The sequence below is a fragment of the Plecotus auritus genome (assembly GCF_963455305.1).
Source record: "Plecotus auritus genome assembly, chromosome: 9".
Lineage (NCBI taxonomy): Eukaryota > Metazoa > Chordata > Mammalia > Chiroptera > Vespertilionidae > Plecotus > Plecotus auritus.
Window position 1 is genome coordinate 48,237,061 of NC_137783.1, and position 18,208 is coordinate 48,255,268.

The 18,208-nt window shown below is 39.7% G+C and overlaps 1 protein-coding gene across 3 annotated transcripts in view; it reads left to right on the forward strand.

Moving 5' to 3' along the window:
* ADK (adenosine kinase) overlaps positions 1 to 18,208 on the forward strand; it is a 539,444-nt gene that overhangs the window by 467,431 nt on the left and 53,805 nt on the right. The window lies entirely within an intron of this gene.

The following is an 18,208-nucleotide window of genomic DNA, read 5'->3' on the forward strand; positions in this document are numbered from 1 at the left end:
AAGAATTAGCAGTAATTGGCACAATATTGGATGACAAAGATGGCCTGCTCTGAGACAAGTCTTTATCATTTCTTTATAATAGTGTGCCATTCTTCTTAATCTCTGGATAGGCCTGAGTATGATCTTTAAATTATTCCTGCAACTTTGTAAAAACTTAATGCTGCAACTTCTATTCATATAGAATGAGGAGGAGAAATAGCTTTAAAAGCAAGTAAAATATTGTACTTGAGAAGTGTTTTTAAACAGGTAATTAACCATACATTTACACATTTTCATCTACTTATAAGTGCCAAAGAGATTAACAAATGACTAAAGAAAAGTGTTCTGGAGAGAGAGAAACCAAGATGGCGGCATAGGTAAACAACTAAACTACTGCCTCGCGCAACAATTTCAAAACTACAACTAAAAGACAGAACAGACACCATCCAGAACCACAGGAAAGCTGGCTGAGTGGAAATTCTACAACTAGAAGGAAAGAGAAAAGCTCACAGAGAATTGGAGGTACGGCAAAGGGTCTTTGTGCGCGCAGAGAGGAAGGGCGCTGAGAGCCTGGCTGACTTTCTCTGGTGGAAGGGGGAAGGAAGCCCCCGACCGCACTGAACCCCAGTTCTGACTGCACTGAACCCCAGTTCCGGGCGAGCCCCTGGGGACCCACGCTCTTGTGGGGGGAGTCTGGACTCTCGGGCGGAGACCCGGGAGCCGGGGAAGGCGGAGGACTGAAAGCGCGCGCGTGCCAGTGTGCACAAAGGCTGCGGAGGTTGCCACAGGCTTTCCCTAGTGGATGGGAGTCAGAGGCTCCTGACTGCACTGAGCCCCAGTTCTGACTGCACTGGACCCCAGTTCCAGGCGAGCCCCTGGGGACCCACGCTCTTGTGGGGGGCGTCTGGACTCTCGGGCGGAGACTCGGGAGCCGGGAAGGCAGAGGTCTGAAGGCGCGCATGTGCGCGCAAGGGCAAGGCTGACGGGAAGCCAAGACTAAGACTCCACCCCATCCAAGTTGAGCACAGAGGCTATTGCAATTTGGCAAGTCTAATCCTATAAGGCTGTCTCCAGCACCGAACTTCTCCCAGCATAGACACAGCTGATCCTTACAGCCAACTGGCCTGGAGGTCAATTCTTCCCAGTGATACCAACAACAATCAAGACTTAATTACAACAAGGCTGTACACACAGTCCACAAAGGGGTGCACCAAGAGTGTCCACCTCAGGTTAACTGGGGAGGCAGATCCACTAGGCCGTATTGGAAACCTAGCACACAAATCTACCTTACCAACTCAGGGAAGCAGTGAAAATGCGGCGTCCAAGAATCAAATCACAAACGAAAGAAATGGAGGAAAACAAACGACTGGATATAGAATTCAAAACCACGGTTATAAGGCTTTTTAAGAATATCCTAGAAAAGGCCGATAAATATAACGAGACCCTCGAAGATATGAAAAAGGACCAACTAGAAATTAAACATACACTGACTGAAATAAAAAATATTATACAGAGACCCAAAAACAGACAAGAGGAACACAAAAATCAACTCAAAAAATTGAAATACAAAGAAGCAAAAAAAACTCAACCGAAAAAGCAAAAAGCAAAAAAGAAAAATCCAAAAATTTGAAGATAATGTAAGAAGTCTCTAGGACAACTTCAAGCGTACCAACATCAGAATTATGGGGGTGCCAGAAGAAGAGAGAGAGCAAGATACTGAAAACCTATTTGAAGAAATAATGACCGAAAACTTCCCCCACCTGGTGAAAGAAATAGACTTACAAGTCCAGGAAGCGCACAGAACCCCAAACAAAAGGAATCCAAAGAGGACCACACCAAGACACATCATAATTAAAATGCCAAGAGCAAAAGACAAAGAGATAATATTAAAAGCAGCAAGAGAAAAACAGTTAGTTACCTACAAGGGAGCACCCATACGACTGTCAGCTGACTTCTCAACAGAAACTATGCAGGCCAGACGGGAGTGGCAAGAAATTTTCAATGTGATGAATAGTAAGAACCTACAACCAAGATTACTCCACCCAGCAAAGCTATCATTCAGAATTGAAGGGCAGATAAAGAGCTTCACAGATAAGAAAAAGCTGAAGGAGTTCATCACCACCAAACCAGTATTATATGAAATGCTGAAAGGTATTCTTAAAGAAGAGGAAGAAGAAAAAAGTAAAGATAAAAATTATAAACAACAAATACATACCTATCAACAAGTGAACCTAAAAATCAAGTGAATTAAAAACCCGAGGAACAGAATAATCTGGTGAATATAATAGAATCAGGGGCATAGAAAGGGAGTAGACTGATAATTCTCAGGGGGAAAGGGGTATGGGGGGTTCATGAAGAGACTGGACAAAAATCATACACCTATGGATGAGGACAGTGGGGGGGAGGTAAGGGCAGAAGGTGGGGTGGGAACTGGATGGAGGGGAGCTATGGGGGGAAAAAGGAGAAATAATTGTAATAATCTGAATAAAGATTTATTTTTTAAAAAAAAGAATACTAACTAGGAAGCAAAACTATGAAAGAACTAAATAAAACAGAGCCTATGGTAGCAAAAAATAAAAATAAAATAAAAATAAAAGTCACCTAAACCTTTAAAATAAGCAAAAAAAAAAAAAAAAAAAAAAAAGAAGAAGAAAAGGAAAGTGTTCTGTTTAAATGGATAAAATGGTTACTTACTGTATTTTATCACTGTACTCCAAGTAGTCAAGTGATTTGTGAATCCAATTTAGTTTCTTGGACAATAATTAGTACTCACAACTTTTATCTGTTTTTGTCAGGGCACCCATTGAAATTAACTCTATACTTCGGGGAAATTTAATTTTATTGTACAGTATTGAATGCTTAAAAATCTTTTTCCTTTAGTATAAAACTATGACATTACCTTGAGGCATTATCATCCCTCCAAACCACTAAACATCAGTGATATTTCAGCAGTGCTTTCTTGCTCTAAAAGTTTTTTCTAATCTGTAAAGAGAAAAAAGAAGACATTGATCAACCTGGTAGTTAATACAACTTTTCCTTTGTAAGCTTTGTAAATGTTTGCCACTGTCACCATCAACAATTCAAACAGAAATCTTACTGAAAGTCTACAATTAGATGTAGTGGTGGCAACAGTTTCTTCTTTAATAACAAAAGCATCTTTGTATATCTATTTTGAAAATCTTTACTGCTACACTCAGAAGGAAATACATGATTTTAAGAAGGGGTACACTTAGAATACCAATAATGTCTAGTATCCTACTACTGCCGTGATTAGGACTAAATCATAAAAATGTCAAGAAAGCTGTTTATCTTTGGTCTCAGTTGTTTCTATAATCATGATGCATTGGTCCACATTATCTAATAAATGCCTCTTTCTATTCTTCTAGTCCTAAGAGCCCCTAGTCTCTTTATAAGGAAGGATCATACACCTATAAATATTAGTTGCACTTAAATATGGTGTCCTCATGAGATGAACCCACCTTTGTCACTACTCATAGACCCTTTTGATTGCCTTGGTTTGGTCCAGTCCGAGTATTTACTCAAAGTCCCTATATCAGAAAGCAGGATCTGAACCTAGGTTCATTGAGTCATAAAAGTGTCTTCATTTCTGAATGATAGAAAGCAACTTGCTTGAAGGCAACAATCAAATCATATTTTCATTATTTCTACAGGATGTCTTCAGTAGCGTTAGATCTGGAAAGGTTTTTTTAGGGTAATTTGTGCAAGATTGAATTTATTTACTGGTGAAGAAACAGCACACTACCCTCTGATTTTCAAGCAGTTGTATGATTTCCTTTCATACAAATATTTATAAACTAGATTTAATCCTAATAACTCTAAAAAGCTGAATGAAAGAGGGTGGAGGAATTAACCAAAAAACGTATATACATAATACAGAGACAGAGACAACAGTGTGGTGATAGCCAGAGGAAAAGGGAGGTTAGGGGGTAAGGTGGAAGAGAGAAGTGGCGATAGAAAGAGACTTTGCTTAGGGCAGTGGTCGGCAAACTGCGGCTTGCGAGCCACATGCAGCTTGCGAGCCGCAGTTTACCGCTCTGTTGACTAATGAGTTTACCGACCACTGGGATAGGGGCTTAATCACAAGGACCAACAATAGCCTGTAATTATTGGAATCGAGAGTCTAGGACCTAGACCAGTGGTCGGCAAACTCAGTCAACAGAGCGGCAAACCGTGGCTCACGAGCCGCAGTTTGCCGACCACTGGCTTAGGGCAATGGGCGCCCTAAGTGTGCAGATGAGGTTTTATTGAGTTGTACATTTGAAACCAATGTAACCCCAATAAAAAGTTTTTTTAAAAAAAGTGGGATTGTTGACAATTAGAATATTTAGTTTACTTGGTTTACTAAACTAACCTAGAGAAGTATATTATAGTTATACTCAGTTATTCAAGATTATTTTGAAAATACATAGTGAGCTATACTCTGCTAGATGAAACAGAGACCAGTCATAAGGAACTTAAAATCCAATAGGAATAATCATTCAGTAATAATCATTCAGTAAATGTTTATTGAGCACCTTTCATGTAGTAGGTACAGAGCTAAGAGATGGTAATAAAATTAAGTCATGATTCCTACCCACAAGGAGCTTGTTCTTTAGTAGAGAAAATCCTTGCACATAAATAATTATAAGTATGCTAAGTATTTTCTTAGAGGTATGTGAAGGTTATAAATGATGGCATAGAAGAGGAACTAAGCATTTATGCTTCTAACAGAACCCCAAGAGGTCAGGAACTACATCCAAGAAGACAAGACTTACCTGGGATTTGGTAACTTAAGAGTGAAAGACAATTTGAGCAGTAAACTTGGTATGTACACAGGCATAAAAAACCTTGAAAAATTATTAGTATGACAAGAGAACAGTTACAGGTCAGGAAATGGCAAAAGATGAGGTTTGAACAGTAGGCTGGAATTAAAACTTCAACAGAGAACCATCCAAGGGAATAACATAATTAGGTTTGTATGCATGAAAATCACTCTGTTCACTCAGTAAATATTTACTGAGCACCTGTAATGAGCCAAGCATAGTTCTGGGTGGTAGAGATCATCAGACAAATGGCCTTTCGCATAGCCCCTCTTACCTAAGTAGCCATGCTTTGTGCCATGAGCCCTAGCTCTTGTCCTGGCATAACCAATTGGACCAAAGATAGGCACTCAACAGGGTTAGATAATCCATGGATGGCCAGTGACCTATGTGCTACGCCAACAGAGGAAACCAGTTTTTATAGACATGAGAATGGAGCAAATGCATAAAAAGAAACAGAGAACAGGCTGAAATGAACTGCTTTATATAAGACTAAAGTGATATGCTTCATTTAGTGAACCTATTAAAGATATCAGAAGCCTCTTAAAGAATAAATATATACCAAACAAAGGGGAAATAAGTTTTTAGTGCAGTGATGCCATCTATCATTGTTTTCTTCGTCACTTTTCTATGAAAAATATTTTCATATTCAAAGCAAACATTTATTCTCTTACCTGTGTACATTTAGCACTGAAGATTTTAACTGGCATTTACTTGAAACATTTGTGGAAAATTAGAAGAAAACATGAACAAACTAAAAGACATTATTGCAAATGAGAATAGTGCTCAAGGTCAAAACCATACCTTCAGAAGCAGCAGTTTTAAGTGAGACATGAATTCCTGTTCCCAAAAGTTTCATTTTAAGGTTAATAATACTCATGTGCATGTATTCATTAAATGCTTACTCTGTGCCAATTTTGCTCTAAGTGCTTTAAGTGCATTAACTGATTTAATGCTCACAAAAAACCCTGTGAGATAATTACTGTTATTGTCCCTGTTTTACACATAAGAAAATTAAGGCAGAGAGGGTTTAACTTGGTTACGAGCAAGTAAATGGGAATTGACTAGTAATTGGGAATATGAACTGAAGCAGTCTAGCCCATATTCTTAACAACAATGTTATACTGCCTCTGTTCTCTGTGGAGCATTTATCTACTCAATTTAGTCACATTTAGTTATCAGTACAGGGCTTGGGAAGGGAATTTAAATGTCAGTTAACTGCTGTATACTGCTTAATCAAAATCTGTTTTTTTCATGATCACCTTTTTTAAGAAAACCAGTAGCTGGAAATTCCAACATTGCTGGAATGGCAGCTTTGGAATCACATTTTACTTCTTTTCTCATTCTTTTTGTTCCAAAGTCCTACTTTGCCAAGGGGCACTGGGCAGTTGACAACCTCTGTGAGCTTTGATGTCTTCATTCATAAAATCAGGTCAATAATACCTAATTCATGGGATTGTAGTGAGAATGCATGAGATAAAGTACATAAAACATTTGGTGCAGTACCTGGGGGCACAGTAAGCATTTGAATTTTACTCAAAAATTACAGTTGCAAGAGAAACCAAGATGGCGGAATGGGTAAGCACCTAAACTGCTGCCTTGCACAATAATTTCAAAACTACAACTAAAAGACAGAGCGGACACCATCCAGAACCACAGGAAAGCTGGCTGAGTGGAAATTCTACAACTAGAAGGAAAGAGAAAAGCTCACAGAGAATTGGAGGTACGGCAAAGGGTCTTTGTGCACGCAGAGAGGAAGGGCGGCTGAGAGCCTGGCTGACTTTCTCTGGAGGGAGGGGGAAGGAAGCCCCCGATCGCACTGAACCCAGGTTCTGACTGCAGTGAACCCCAGTTCTGGGCGAAACCCCATGGACCCAGGCTCATACAGGGCGAGTCTGGACTGTCAGTTAGAGAGAAAGGCACCCAGAGACTCAGAGACCCGGGGGAGCCCCGGCAGGTAGGGGTCTGGAGGCATGCGCGCCAGTGTGCACAAAGACTGCAGAGGTTGCCACAGGCTTTCCCTAGCAGAAGGGAGTCAGAAGCTCCTGACTGCACTGAACCCCAGTTACAGGCGATCCCCTGGGGACCCACGCTCTTATGGGGGGGAATCTGGACTCTTGGGCAGAGGCTCGGGAGCCGGGGAAGGCAGAGGTCTGGAGGCGCACGTGCCAGTGCCCACAAAGACTGTGGAGGTTGCCACAGGCTTTCCCTAGTGGAAGGGAGTCAGAAGCTCCTGACTGCACTGAGCCCCAGTTCTGACTGCACTGAACCCCAGTTCCAGGCGAGCCCCTGGGGACCCACACTCTTGCAGGAGGAAGCTGGACTCTCGGGCGCAGACTCGGGAGCCGGGGAAGGCAGAGGTCTGGAGGCGCGTGCGTGCATGCAAGGGCAAGGCTGACGGGAAGCCAAGACTGTCTGCTCGGCCCTGAGACTCCACCCCATTCAAGCTGAGCACAGAGGCTTTTGCAATTTGGCAAGTCTAATCCTATAAGGCTGTCCCCAGCACTGAACTTCTCCCAGCATAGACACAGCTGATCCTCACAGCCAACTGGGCTGGAGGTCAATTCCTCCCAGTGATACCAACAACAATCAAGACTTAACTACAACAAGGCTGTACACACAGTCCACAAAGGGGTGCACCAAGAGTATCCACCTCAGGTTAACTGGGGAGGCCGACCCACTGGGCCATATAGGAAACCTAGCGCACAAAGCTACCCTACCAACTCAGGGAATCAGTGCAATTGAGGCCCAAAGAAACAGATCACAAACGAAAGGAATGGAGGAAAACAAACGACTGGATATAGAATTCAAAACCATGGTTATAAGGCTTTTCAAGAATATCCTAGAAAAGGCCGATAAATATAACGAGACCCTCGAAGATATGAAAAAGGACCAACTAGAAATTAAACATACACTGACTGAAATAAAAAATATTATACAGAGACCCAACAACAGACTAGAGGAACACAAGAATCAAGTCAAAGAATTGAAATACAAAGAAGCAAAAAAAACTCAACTGAAAAAGCAAAAAGCAAAAAAAAATCCAAAAATTTGAAGATAGTGTAAGAAGCCTCTGGGACAACTTCAAGCGTACCAACATCAGAATTATGGGGGTGCCAGAAGAAGAGAGAGAGCAAGATACTGAAAACCTATTTGAAGAAATAATGACCGAAAACTTCCCCCACCTGGTGAAAGAAAGAGACTTATAAGTCCAGGAAGCGCACAGAACCCCAAACAAAAGGAATCCAAAGAGGACCACACCAAGACACATCATAATTAAAATGCCAAGAGCAAAAGACAAAGAGAGAATATTAAAAGCAGCAAGAGAAAAACAGTTAGTTACCTACAAGGGAGCACCCATACGACTGTCAGCTGATTTCTCAACAGAAACTATGCAGGCCAGACGGGAGTGGCAAGAAATATTCAAAGTGATGAATAGCAAGAACCTACAACCAAGATTACTCCACCCAGCAAAGCTATCATTCAGAATTGAAGGGCAGATAAAGAGCTTCACAGATAAGAAAAAGCTGAAGGAGTTCATCACCCCCAAACCAGTATTATATGAAATGCTGAAAGGTATTCTTAAAGAAGAGGAAGAAGAAAAAAGTAAAGATAAAAATTATAAACAACAAATACATATCTATCAACAAGTGAACCTAAAAATCAAGTGAATTAAAAACCTGAGGAACAGAATAATCTGGTGAATATAATAGAATCAGGGGCATAGAAAGGGAGTGGACTGATAATTCTCAGGGGGAAAGGGGTATGGGGGGGTTTAGGAAGAGACTGGACAAAAATCATACACCTATGGATGAGGACAGTGGTGGGGAGGTAAGGGCAGAAGGTGGGATGGGAACCGGGTGGAGGGGATCTATGGGGGGGGGGGAGGAGAAACAATTGTAATAATCTGAATAAAGATTTATTTAAAATAAATAAATAAAATGTAAAAAAAAAAAAAGAAAAAGGAAAAAAAATTATAGTTGCATCCCATTGCATGACATATCAAATCCAAACTTTTGTCTGGCTTTCAGAGTCTCCCTAGAGATGGCTGGACCCACACAAATTGTGTTATTTCTTGCCTTACCTGACATATAAACTTTCCTCTTTTTCCGTTGCTCCTGGGATTTACATACCTTTCCTTTCCTTGCCTCTTCACTAGCCCACAGCTTCAATACCTGGCTTAAGTTCAGTTTTCTCCATGAAACTATTTTCAGTTAATTAAATTCACATTGTTCTTTTCCTTCTTTGAACTCCTGTTGCAACTATAAGGAGTATTACCTTATATGAGACTTCACAAATTCTTTCACATATGCTAGATTTCTTTTTCCAGCTAGATTCTAAGTTCATAGAGAAGAATCATGTCTTCATATTTCTCCTGTATATTCCCCAAAGGATCTAACAGACTATAAAGAGCTCATGGCAAGTATTCAATAATATTATTATCATTGCCTGATTGAAGAAAATAAGCTCTTAAAAACACCTTATAAATTTTATAGGGCTTTATGTTTGACAGAGTGCTTTCATAACGTTGTTAATACTTAATCCAAATAAAAGTCACAGAAAATAGCTAAAGCAAGTGTAATGCTCATTTTCTAAGTAGTAAAACTGAGTTTAAGTTAGAGTGTGACTTACACAAGGTCTCCCAGTAAGTAGCATCATTCACTCCACGCCCCATCTTTACCACTCAGTCCATTTTCTATAAGACTTCCAGAATAAGCTTTTTAAATTAAAGATGGGATCGTATCACTCCCTGGTTAAAACCTTCCAATGGTGCCCTGGCTGGTACGGCTCAGTGGATAGAGCATCAGCCTGCGGACTGAAGGGTCCCGGGTTCGATTTCCCATTGAGGGCACATGCCCAGGTTGGGGGCTCAATCCCCAGTAGGGGGCGTGCAGGAGGCAGCCGATCAGTGATTGTCTCTCATCACTGATGTTTCTATCTCTCTCTCCTCTCCCTTCCTCTCTGAAATCAATAAAAAGTATATTTAGAAACAAATAAAAAACTTTCCAATGGTTTCACATTTTACTTGGGATGAAATTCTATCAAAACCCACCTCCCCATCCCTCACCACCCTCCCCCCCAATACACATTGATCTCCTCACATTCACTATACTCTAGGCCAGGGGTGGGCAAACTTTTTGACTCGAGGGCCACAATGGGTTCTTAATCTGGACTGGAGGGCCGGAACAAAAGCATGGATGGAGTGTTTGTATGAACTAATATAAATTCAAAGTAAAGGAGCGGAGGGGAGAGCAAGCTCTTTCGGCTCCGCGGGCCGGATAGAAGAGCCGAACGCCCGCGGGCCGTAGTTTGCCCACGGCTGCTAGGCCTTCTTAACCTTAAACAGGCTAAGTACCCCAAGCTTGTTGCTAGCCCAGGGCCTCTGCACTTGGTATTCTAGCCCTGGAACTTCACACGGCTGTCCTTGCTATGGCAGTCTCAATTCAAACATCACCTCCTCAATGAGTAAGTAACACCCATCTAAATTATTAACTCTTTCCCTCTGTCATACTTCACCATATCATCCTGTTTCATTTTCATTGTGGCATTTATTATTATCTCAAATTACCTTGTTCAGATTTTTGTTACTTGTACATTGTCTTTCCTCACTAGAATGTAGGTCCCGTGAGAACAGGTGTTTTTTTGTTGTTGTTGGTTTGTTTTTTGTCCTATTCATATCTGTATTCCAAGTCTCCAATAGAGTGCTTGACACATGATAAGCTCTTAAGTATTTGTTAAATAAGTAGCTGAGCCAAAAGCAGACTAAAATCATGAGTCTTTTGAGTCCTAATCCAGTGTACTTGCCACCGTTCCATTTATCCTGCCTTTCATGAAAGCACTTATGCCTTTGGAACTACAATAAGAACTGATGTTCAGAATAATGACATTAACTGTGCTTGTAGGATTCTCTATTATCAAAGAAAAATTTCATTCCATTCAATAAACTAAACTAATTAAAGCAGGGATGTCATGGTATATGATTATATTAATACATTTACAAAGATTTCCAACTAAAAAGACTTTCTGCTATTTCTTTAGTTAACCAAAAAATTAAATTAACCCAGAGCTCTTCATTCCCAACAGTCCCTTGTTAATTAGGATTGTTCTATAAATCTCTATTATTAGCAGATTTGTCATTTGTTTAACTCCCCTGTTTATTAGGCCAGTCTGAGCAGGGTGTCTTTGCTCACATCCTGGTATGTGTATCCTAGTGAAAAGCAAAGCATTTCCTGGACTCTCATTTTTTCCCCTCTTCTTTGACACTGGCATATTTCATGCTGTTTGTATAACAACTTGGTTTCCTTGTGTCAGTTCCCTATATAAAGTAGGAATTATATTATTGACTTGGCTATTAAGTAAAATAATTAAATTTAGGGTCTATTTAAAATAAAAGCATTAGTACTTTGCAACATTGTGATAACAGAAGATTGAAAACAACCTAAAAGGCCATCAATAAAGGAATGCAGCAATAAAAAATGAGGGCATTCTCTGTTTACCAACATAGATCTCCAAATGATAAAACATGCTTCAATACAACCTGCATATTATGATACTTTTATTTTTTTTTAAGGAGAACAATAAGAATGATTTGCTTGTATATGCATAGAGAAATACTGAAAGGAAATACAGGAAAGCAATAACAGTGATAACCTAATTGGAAAGTAGTAGGACTAGAAACTGGGTGAATGGGAGACAAGAGCTGAGAGGGAGTTTTTTATAGCATACCTTTTTATATATTCATATTTTCGAACTATATGTATACATTATATATTTACAAAGTTAAATTAAAAACAAACTAGCACAACTAAAAATAATATTTGATTCTAGACTGGATCCTGTACAGGTTTTAAAAATATATATATAGGAGAAACCAAGATGGCGGCATAGGTAAACACCTAAACTGCTGCCTCGCACAACAATTTCAAAACTACAACTAAAAGACAGAACGGACACCATCCAGAACCACAGGAAAGCTGGCTGAGTGGAAATTCTACAACTAGAAGGAAAGAGAAAAGCTCACAGAGAATTGGAGGTACGGCAAAGGGTCTTTGTGCGCGCAGAGAGGAAGGGCGGCTGAGAGCCTGGCTGACTTTCTCTGGCGGAAGGGGGAAGGAAGCCCCCGACCGACTGAACCCAGTTCTGACTGCACTGAACCCCAGTTCCGGGCAAGCCCCTGGGGACCCACGCTCTTAAGGGGGGAGTCTGGACTCTCAGGCGGAGACTCGGGAGCTAGGGAAGGCAGAGGTCTGAAGGCGCGGCGTGCCAGTGCGCACAAAGGCTGCGGAGGTTGCCACAGGCTTTCCCTAGTGGAAGGGAGTCTGAGGCTCCTGAATGCACTGAGCCCCAGTTCTGACTGCACTGGACCCCAGTTCCAGGCGAGCCCCTGGGGACACACGCTCTTATGGGGGGGAGTCTGGACTCTCCGGCAGAGACTCGGGAGCCGGGGAAGGCAGAGGTCTGCGCGTGCGCACAAGGGCAAGGCTGCCGGTAAGCCAAGACTGTCTGCTCCGCCCTGAGACTCCACCCCATCCAAGCCGAGCACAGAGGCTATTGCAATTTGGCAAGTCTAATCCTATAAGGCTGTCTCCAGCACCGAACTTCTCCCAGCATAGACGCAGCTGATCCTTACAGCCAACTGGCCTGGAGGTCAGTTCTCCCAGTGATACCAACAACAATCAAGACTTAACTACAACAAGGCTGTACACACAGTCCACAAAGGGGTGCACTAAGAGTGTCCACCTCAGGTTAACTGGGGAGGCCGACCCACTGGGCCATATAGGAAACCTAGCTCAAAAATTTACCCTACCAACTCAGGGAAGCAGTGAAAATGCGGCGTCAAAGAAACAGATCACAAACGAAAGAAATGGAGGAAAACAAACGACTGGATATAGAATTCAAAACCACGGTTATAAGGCTTTTCAAGAATATCCTAGAAAAGGCCGATAAATATAACGAGACCCTCGAAGATATGAAAAAGGACCAACTAGAAATTAAACATACACTGACTGAAATAAAAAATATTATACAGAGACCCAAAAACAGACAAGAGGAACACAAGAATCAAGTCAAAGAATTGAAATACAAAGAAGCAAAAAACACTCAACCGAAAAAGCAAAAAGCAAAAAAAAAAAATCCAAAAAGTTGAAGATAGTGTAAGAAGACTCTGGGACAACTTCAAGCGTACCAACATCAGAATTATGGGGGTGCCAGAAGAAGAGAGAGAGCAAGATACTGAAAACCTATTTGAAGAAATAATGACCGAAAACTTCCCCCACCTGGTGAAAGAAATAGACTTACAAGTCCAGGAAGCGCACAGAACCCCAAACAAAAGGAATCCAAAGAGGACCACACCAAGACACCTCATAATTAAAATGCCAAGAGCAAAAGACAAAGAGAGAATATTAAAAGCAGCAAGAGAAAAACAGTTAGTTACCTACAAGGGAGCACCCATACGACTGTCAGCTGATTTCTCAACAGAAACTATGCAGGCCAGACGGGAGTGGCAAGAAATTTTCAATGTGATGAATAGCAAGAACCTACAACCAAGATTACTCTATCCAGCAAAGCTATCATTCAGAATTGAAGGGCAGATAAAGAGCTTCACAGATAAGAAAAGCTAAAGGAGTTCATCACCACCAAACCAGTATTATATGAAATGCTGAAAGGTATTCTTAAAGAAGAGGAAGAAGAAAAAAGTAAAGAGAAAAATTATGAACAACAAATACATATCTGTCAACAAGTGAACCTAAAAATCAAGTGAATTAAAAACCTGAGGAACAGAATAATCTGGTGAATATAATAGAATCAGGGGCATAGAAAGGGAGTGGACTGATAATTCTCAGGGGGAAATGGGTATGGGGTTTCATGAAGAGACTGGACAAAAATCATACACCTATGGATGAGGACAGTGGTGGGGAGGTAAGGGCAGAAGGTGGGGTGGGAACTAGGTGGAGGGGAGCTATGGGGGAAAAAGGAGAAACAATTGTAATAATCTGAATAAAGATTTATTAAAAATAAAATAAAATAAAAATAAAAATATATATATAAAAAAGCCTAAGCGACCGTCAACCGTCTGACCCATAGTTATGACACACACTGACCACCAGGGGGCAGATGCTCAATGAAGGAACTACTGAGCTGCAGTGACTTGGCAGTTTCAGTTCTCAGGTGACACACCCCAGAACCAGAGAGGTGGGAGCCTGATTCCAGATGCATCACCAGGAACTGCCCTCTCGCAATCCGCGACCCTTTGGGGGATGTTGGAGAGCTGGTTTCAGGCTGATCCCCACAGGCCAGGCCGAGGGACCCCACCAGTGCACGAATCTGTGCACCGGGCCTTTGGTTTTTATATAAAAGACAATTAACAAAATTGGAATATGGAGTATAGATTAGATAAAATAACAATAGTTAAGTTTTTTAATTTAGCAACTATATCATAGTTATCTAAAAGAATATCCTTATTCTTAGGAAATACACACTGAATTATTAAGAAATCAAGTGTATAATATATGCAACTTATACTCAAATGGCTTGAAAGAATAATAATATATACATATATATTGGAGGAACGATAAAAAATGTGGGGAATTGCTAAAAACTGGTAAATTTAGATAAACATTATGGAGTAGCTCTACGTATTTTTCTCAACACTTTTCTGATAGTTTATAATCTCCAAATAAAAGGATAATAGAAAACAAGCAAACAAAAACATTAGTATTCTGGAAATTACCTCAGTATAAGGAATGGCCAATATGCAGGAGCCTCTTTAAAGAATCTTAGAGTTCTGGTTTTTACCTGGTCATGGTTTTCATGTTCTGGTGAAATTTTTGCCATAATTTTTCTGTCTTTTCCATGCTTGGTGGCAGTGGCAGAGGTGGTGACTGCAGTCTACCGTAAGGTTAAAAACACCTGCCTACCAGCCTCTCATCCTGCTATGTATCCTCTTCAATTATATCTTCCCTATAATTTAGAGGTGATACCAACAAAATAATAACAATACAAAGCATTTTAAAATACCCTGAACTAAATTTTCTAAGGATATTAATTATCATGAGGTTGTGTGTCCACAGTGCTAAAATATATAGTTAATTTAGGAGGGATAAGGCTACAGAAACATTCAATCTAGCTCTTTGGCACTGAGCAACTGAATTTTTTATTTTATTTTTATTTAGATATTGTCATTTGTATGAACTAACCATCTCTACTATAATTGGCATAGCATTACAGATGTGTGAGGATGTTTTGATTCTAGCCAGTCTGGCCTCTTAAGCCATTAGAAGTGGAGCTTATGTCATAGTCAAGTGAAAAGTAAATTATTTGTTTGTATAAACTGTCTGGAAAATATTTGAATTCTACTACTTGTATTTTAAATAAGCTAAATATCATTGGAACCCTGAGGGTCTTATCTAATAAATGACATCAAACAAATCTGAATTGTTAACTGTTTCCTATCTGATTGGGGAAGCTCATGATTCATTATGCCCAAACCTTTTTCTTCTTACTTTACAAAAAAGTTTGGTTAGAATTGGAAAACAATGGCTCTGACTTACCTTAATCTCTTATGTAGAAGTACTTCATCAGAACTGTCATTTTTTATAATTAGGACAAAAATATAATTTTGCTACTTGATCCCACAGCTATTCCAGGCCCATTTAATACCTAGGAAACTAAGTCCTAATAAGAGACCTGGGCCTCATTGACTGACTAATGCCCATTCCTATCAGTGTGTCTTTAAGATTTAGTGAGGTACTTCATATGCTTATATAGTAAATTGTCTAGAAGGCTATGGAATAGGTCATGCTCATGAATACTATTTAGTTAATTGTGTGAGGTTCCTTTTTAATAGCTCTGTAAACCCACTCACCACATTTCAAAAAAATCAGAATGTACCAAAAATATAATTGAACTTAAATATTATTGAACATTTGCCCGGCTGGCATGGCTCAGTGGTTTAGTATCAACCTATGAACCAGGAGGTCACGTTTCGATTTGCGGTCGAGGCACATGCCCACTTTGTGGGCTTGATCCCCAGTGTGGGGCGTGTGGGAAGCAGGCGATAAATGATTCTCTCTCATCATTGATGTTTCTATCTCTCTTTCACTCTCTCTTCCTCTCTGAAATCAATAGAAATATATTTTTAAAGTATATTATTGAACATTGTTTAATCCTTTTTTAATTATTTAGAACACATTTTAGGGTCTTGCAAATGTTCATGGTCATTATTTTGAAAGTAGTTCTCATAATATAGCTCTCTAGATACAGAATAATAGAGACTGGACTGTGTCTATACTGATTTAGGATATCTCTTTTATATTCTTGACATTCTTATATTAACTTGTATTAATAAAGGAAGAAAATAATTATACCTTACGTTTCAGGAAATTGAACTTCTTATGGTCCGTGAAGATAAAGCATATCAAGGATCTTCACATACATCCAGGAAAACCATGTAGTAAAACTGCACTCGTTTAGAATTTTCAGTGGTTAAGGCCAAGATAGTCATGATTCTAAAGAACAAAGTTCAAAATAATCTCTTTTGTGAATTAGGTTCTATTCAGAAGTAAGGATAAAGCAATAACTTTTTCAAACAAACAACTCGAGGAATTATATCTAATTGTGGCTTACTTACCATTTATATATAATTATTTTCAAATCTGTAATCCAGTAATTAATTCTTATATTACCTAAAATGTTTTATAGACATGTTATATTATTATGTAATACAACCCTATTATAAATGGTAATGGTGTTATTAACTTAGCTCGTTTTACTTATTTAGTGCTTGTTTGTTCTTAGTTTATAGTTGTTAATTCCCTTTATAGTATGACTTGTACTTAGAAGTAATAAAACCAGATTTCTTTATAAATATTTATAGTACAGACCTTTTCCTAAATCAGATTGCAGCCCTTTACTAATTATTTCCAATAAAGTCTGCTTACATCTTTTTTTCTCCCTGTGTAACAGTATGTCCTGCATGCTCCCTAGAAATTTTAATCCTAGGTAACTATGCCTTAACTTCCAATTAATCAAAATCTTGTTAACTGCCATGTAGGTGCTGGTGTTACAGTGTGTGGAAAGTTAGTTACTCAGAGTTTAAGTAGGTGCTTCTGGTTGGAGTCTTCTTAGCACCTACAGCCATGTGGTCAAAAGGGATCACTAAGTGAATGAGCCCTTCTTGACTATCAGTCTTTCCAAGAGGAGCTTTTTTGCATTTTCAAATCTCTGCTTTCCTGTTGTTGAAAGTATTTTTTAGCTGCAGGTACCAGAAGGCAGACAGAACATGGTGTTTGCTTGTTTGTTTGTTTGTTTGTTTGAGATTGTAAGTTCTTTATTAAGACCTTAAGGTTCTCAAGATCTCCTTTTCCCTTCTCTCTTGATCTTAGGTGAGTCTGAAGTTTACAAGTCTTTGACCACATTGTCCCCATAAGGGATGCAAATTTGTGATTTCATAAGTTCCAGCCCCCAATAAAGAGCACTATACAATCTTTTGCAGATGTCCTCTGGGCCAGATTTCATCACAAATAACTTCATTCCATTATCATGTGCCAAGTTTAAAGTACTATATTAGGTTCCTCTGTAGTCAAAACAAGCCCTGGTCCAGACTGCTGTGAGACAAGAGCCCATTTTGTCCTGGTGGCTCAGTTGGTTGGATCATCGTCCTATACACCAAAACAGTTGTGGGTTTGACTTTGGTCAGGGTACATACCCATGGTGCAAGTCTGATCCCCAGTCAGAGCACATACAGGAGGCAACCGATTGATATTTCTCTCATATCAATGTTTCTCTCTCCCGCTCTCTCTAAAACCAATAAACATATCCTTGGGTGAGGATTAAAAAAAGAGAGAGAGTGGGAACCCATTGAGTTGTTCTGCCCATACATTCAGTGGCAGCTTTCCCTTTTGCTAGTTGACATATAGTTTAAAGGAAATAGTGACTCCTTACTAAAGCATAACCAGGTTAGGTTATTGTAATAAGCCAAAAAAAAAAATCAGTAATCCTTGACCTTGGCATGAAGTATTAAAATAGAATAATAGTTATATTTTTATTGTGCCATTGTGATTTTCTGTAGAGAAACACACAAGAGAAATCATTATTTCTATTTTTAAAATTTGTAGCCCTTTACTGTATCCAGGATTTCACTTCCCAGAATGCAGTCAAGCCTGAAGCTTTATTAGAGATCCATGATCTAGTCCTTATAAATACTTCCTTTAGCTTATTGTTTCTGTTCAGGTATTTGCACTGTCCATAAAGATACTGTTACCATGTACAGTCGTTCCCCAAAAAATGAACCACCTAGGTATAACTCTTAACAAAAATCCATCTGTATGCTAAAAATTACCCAAAAAGCCTTGCTTACAGATGCCTTTGTACCTTGGTTCCCGAGCGCTCACATTCAGCCTGGAACTCAG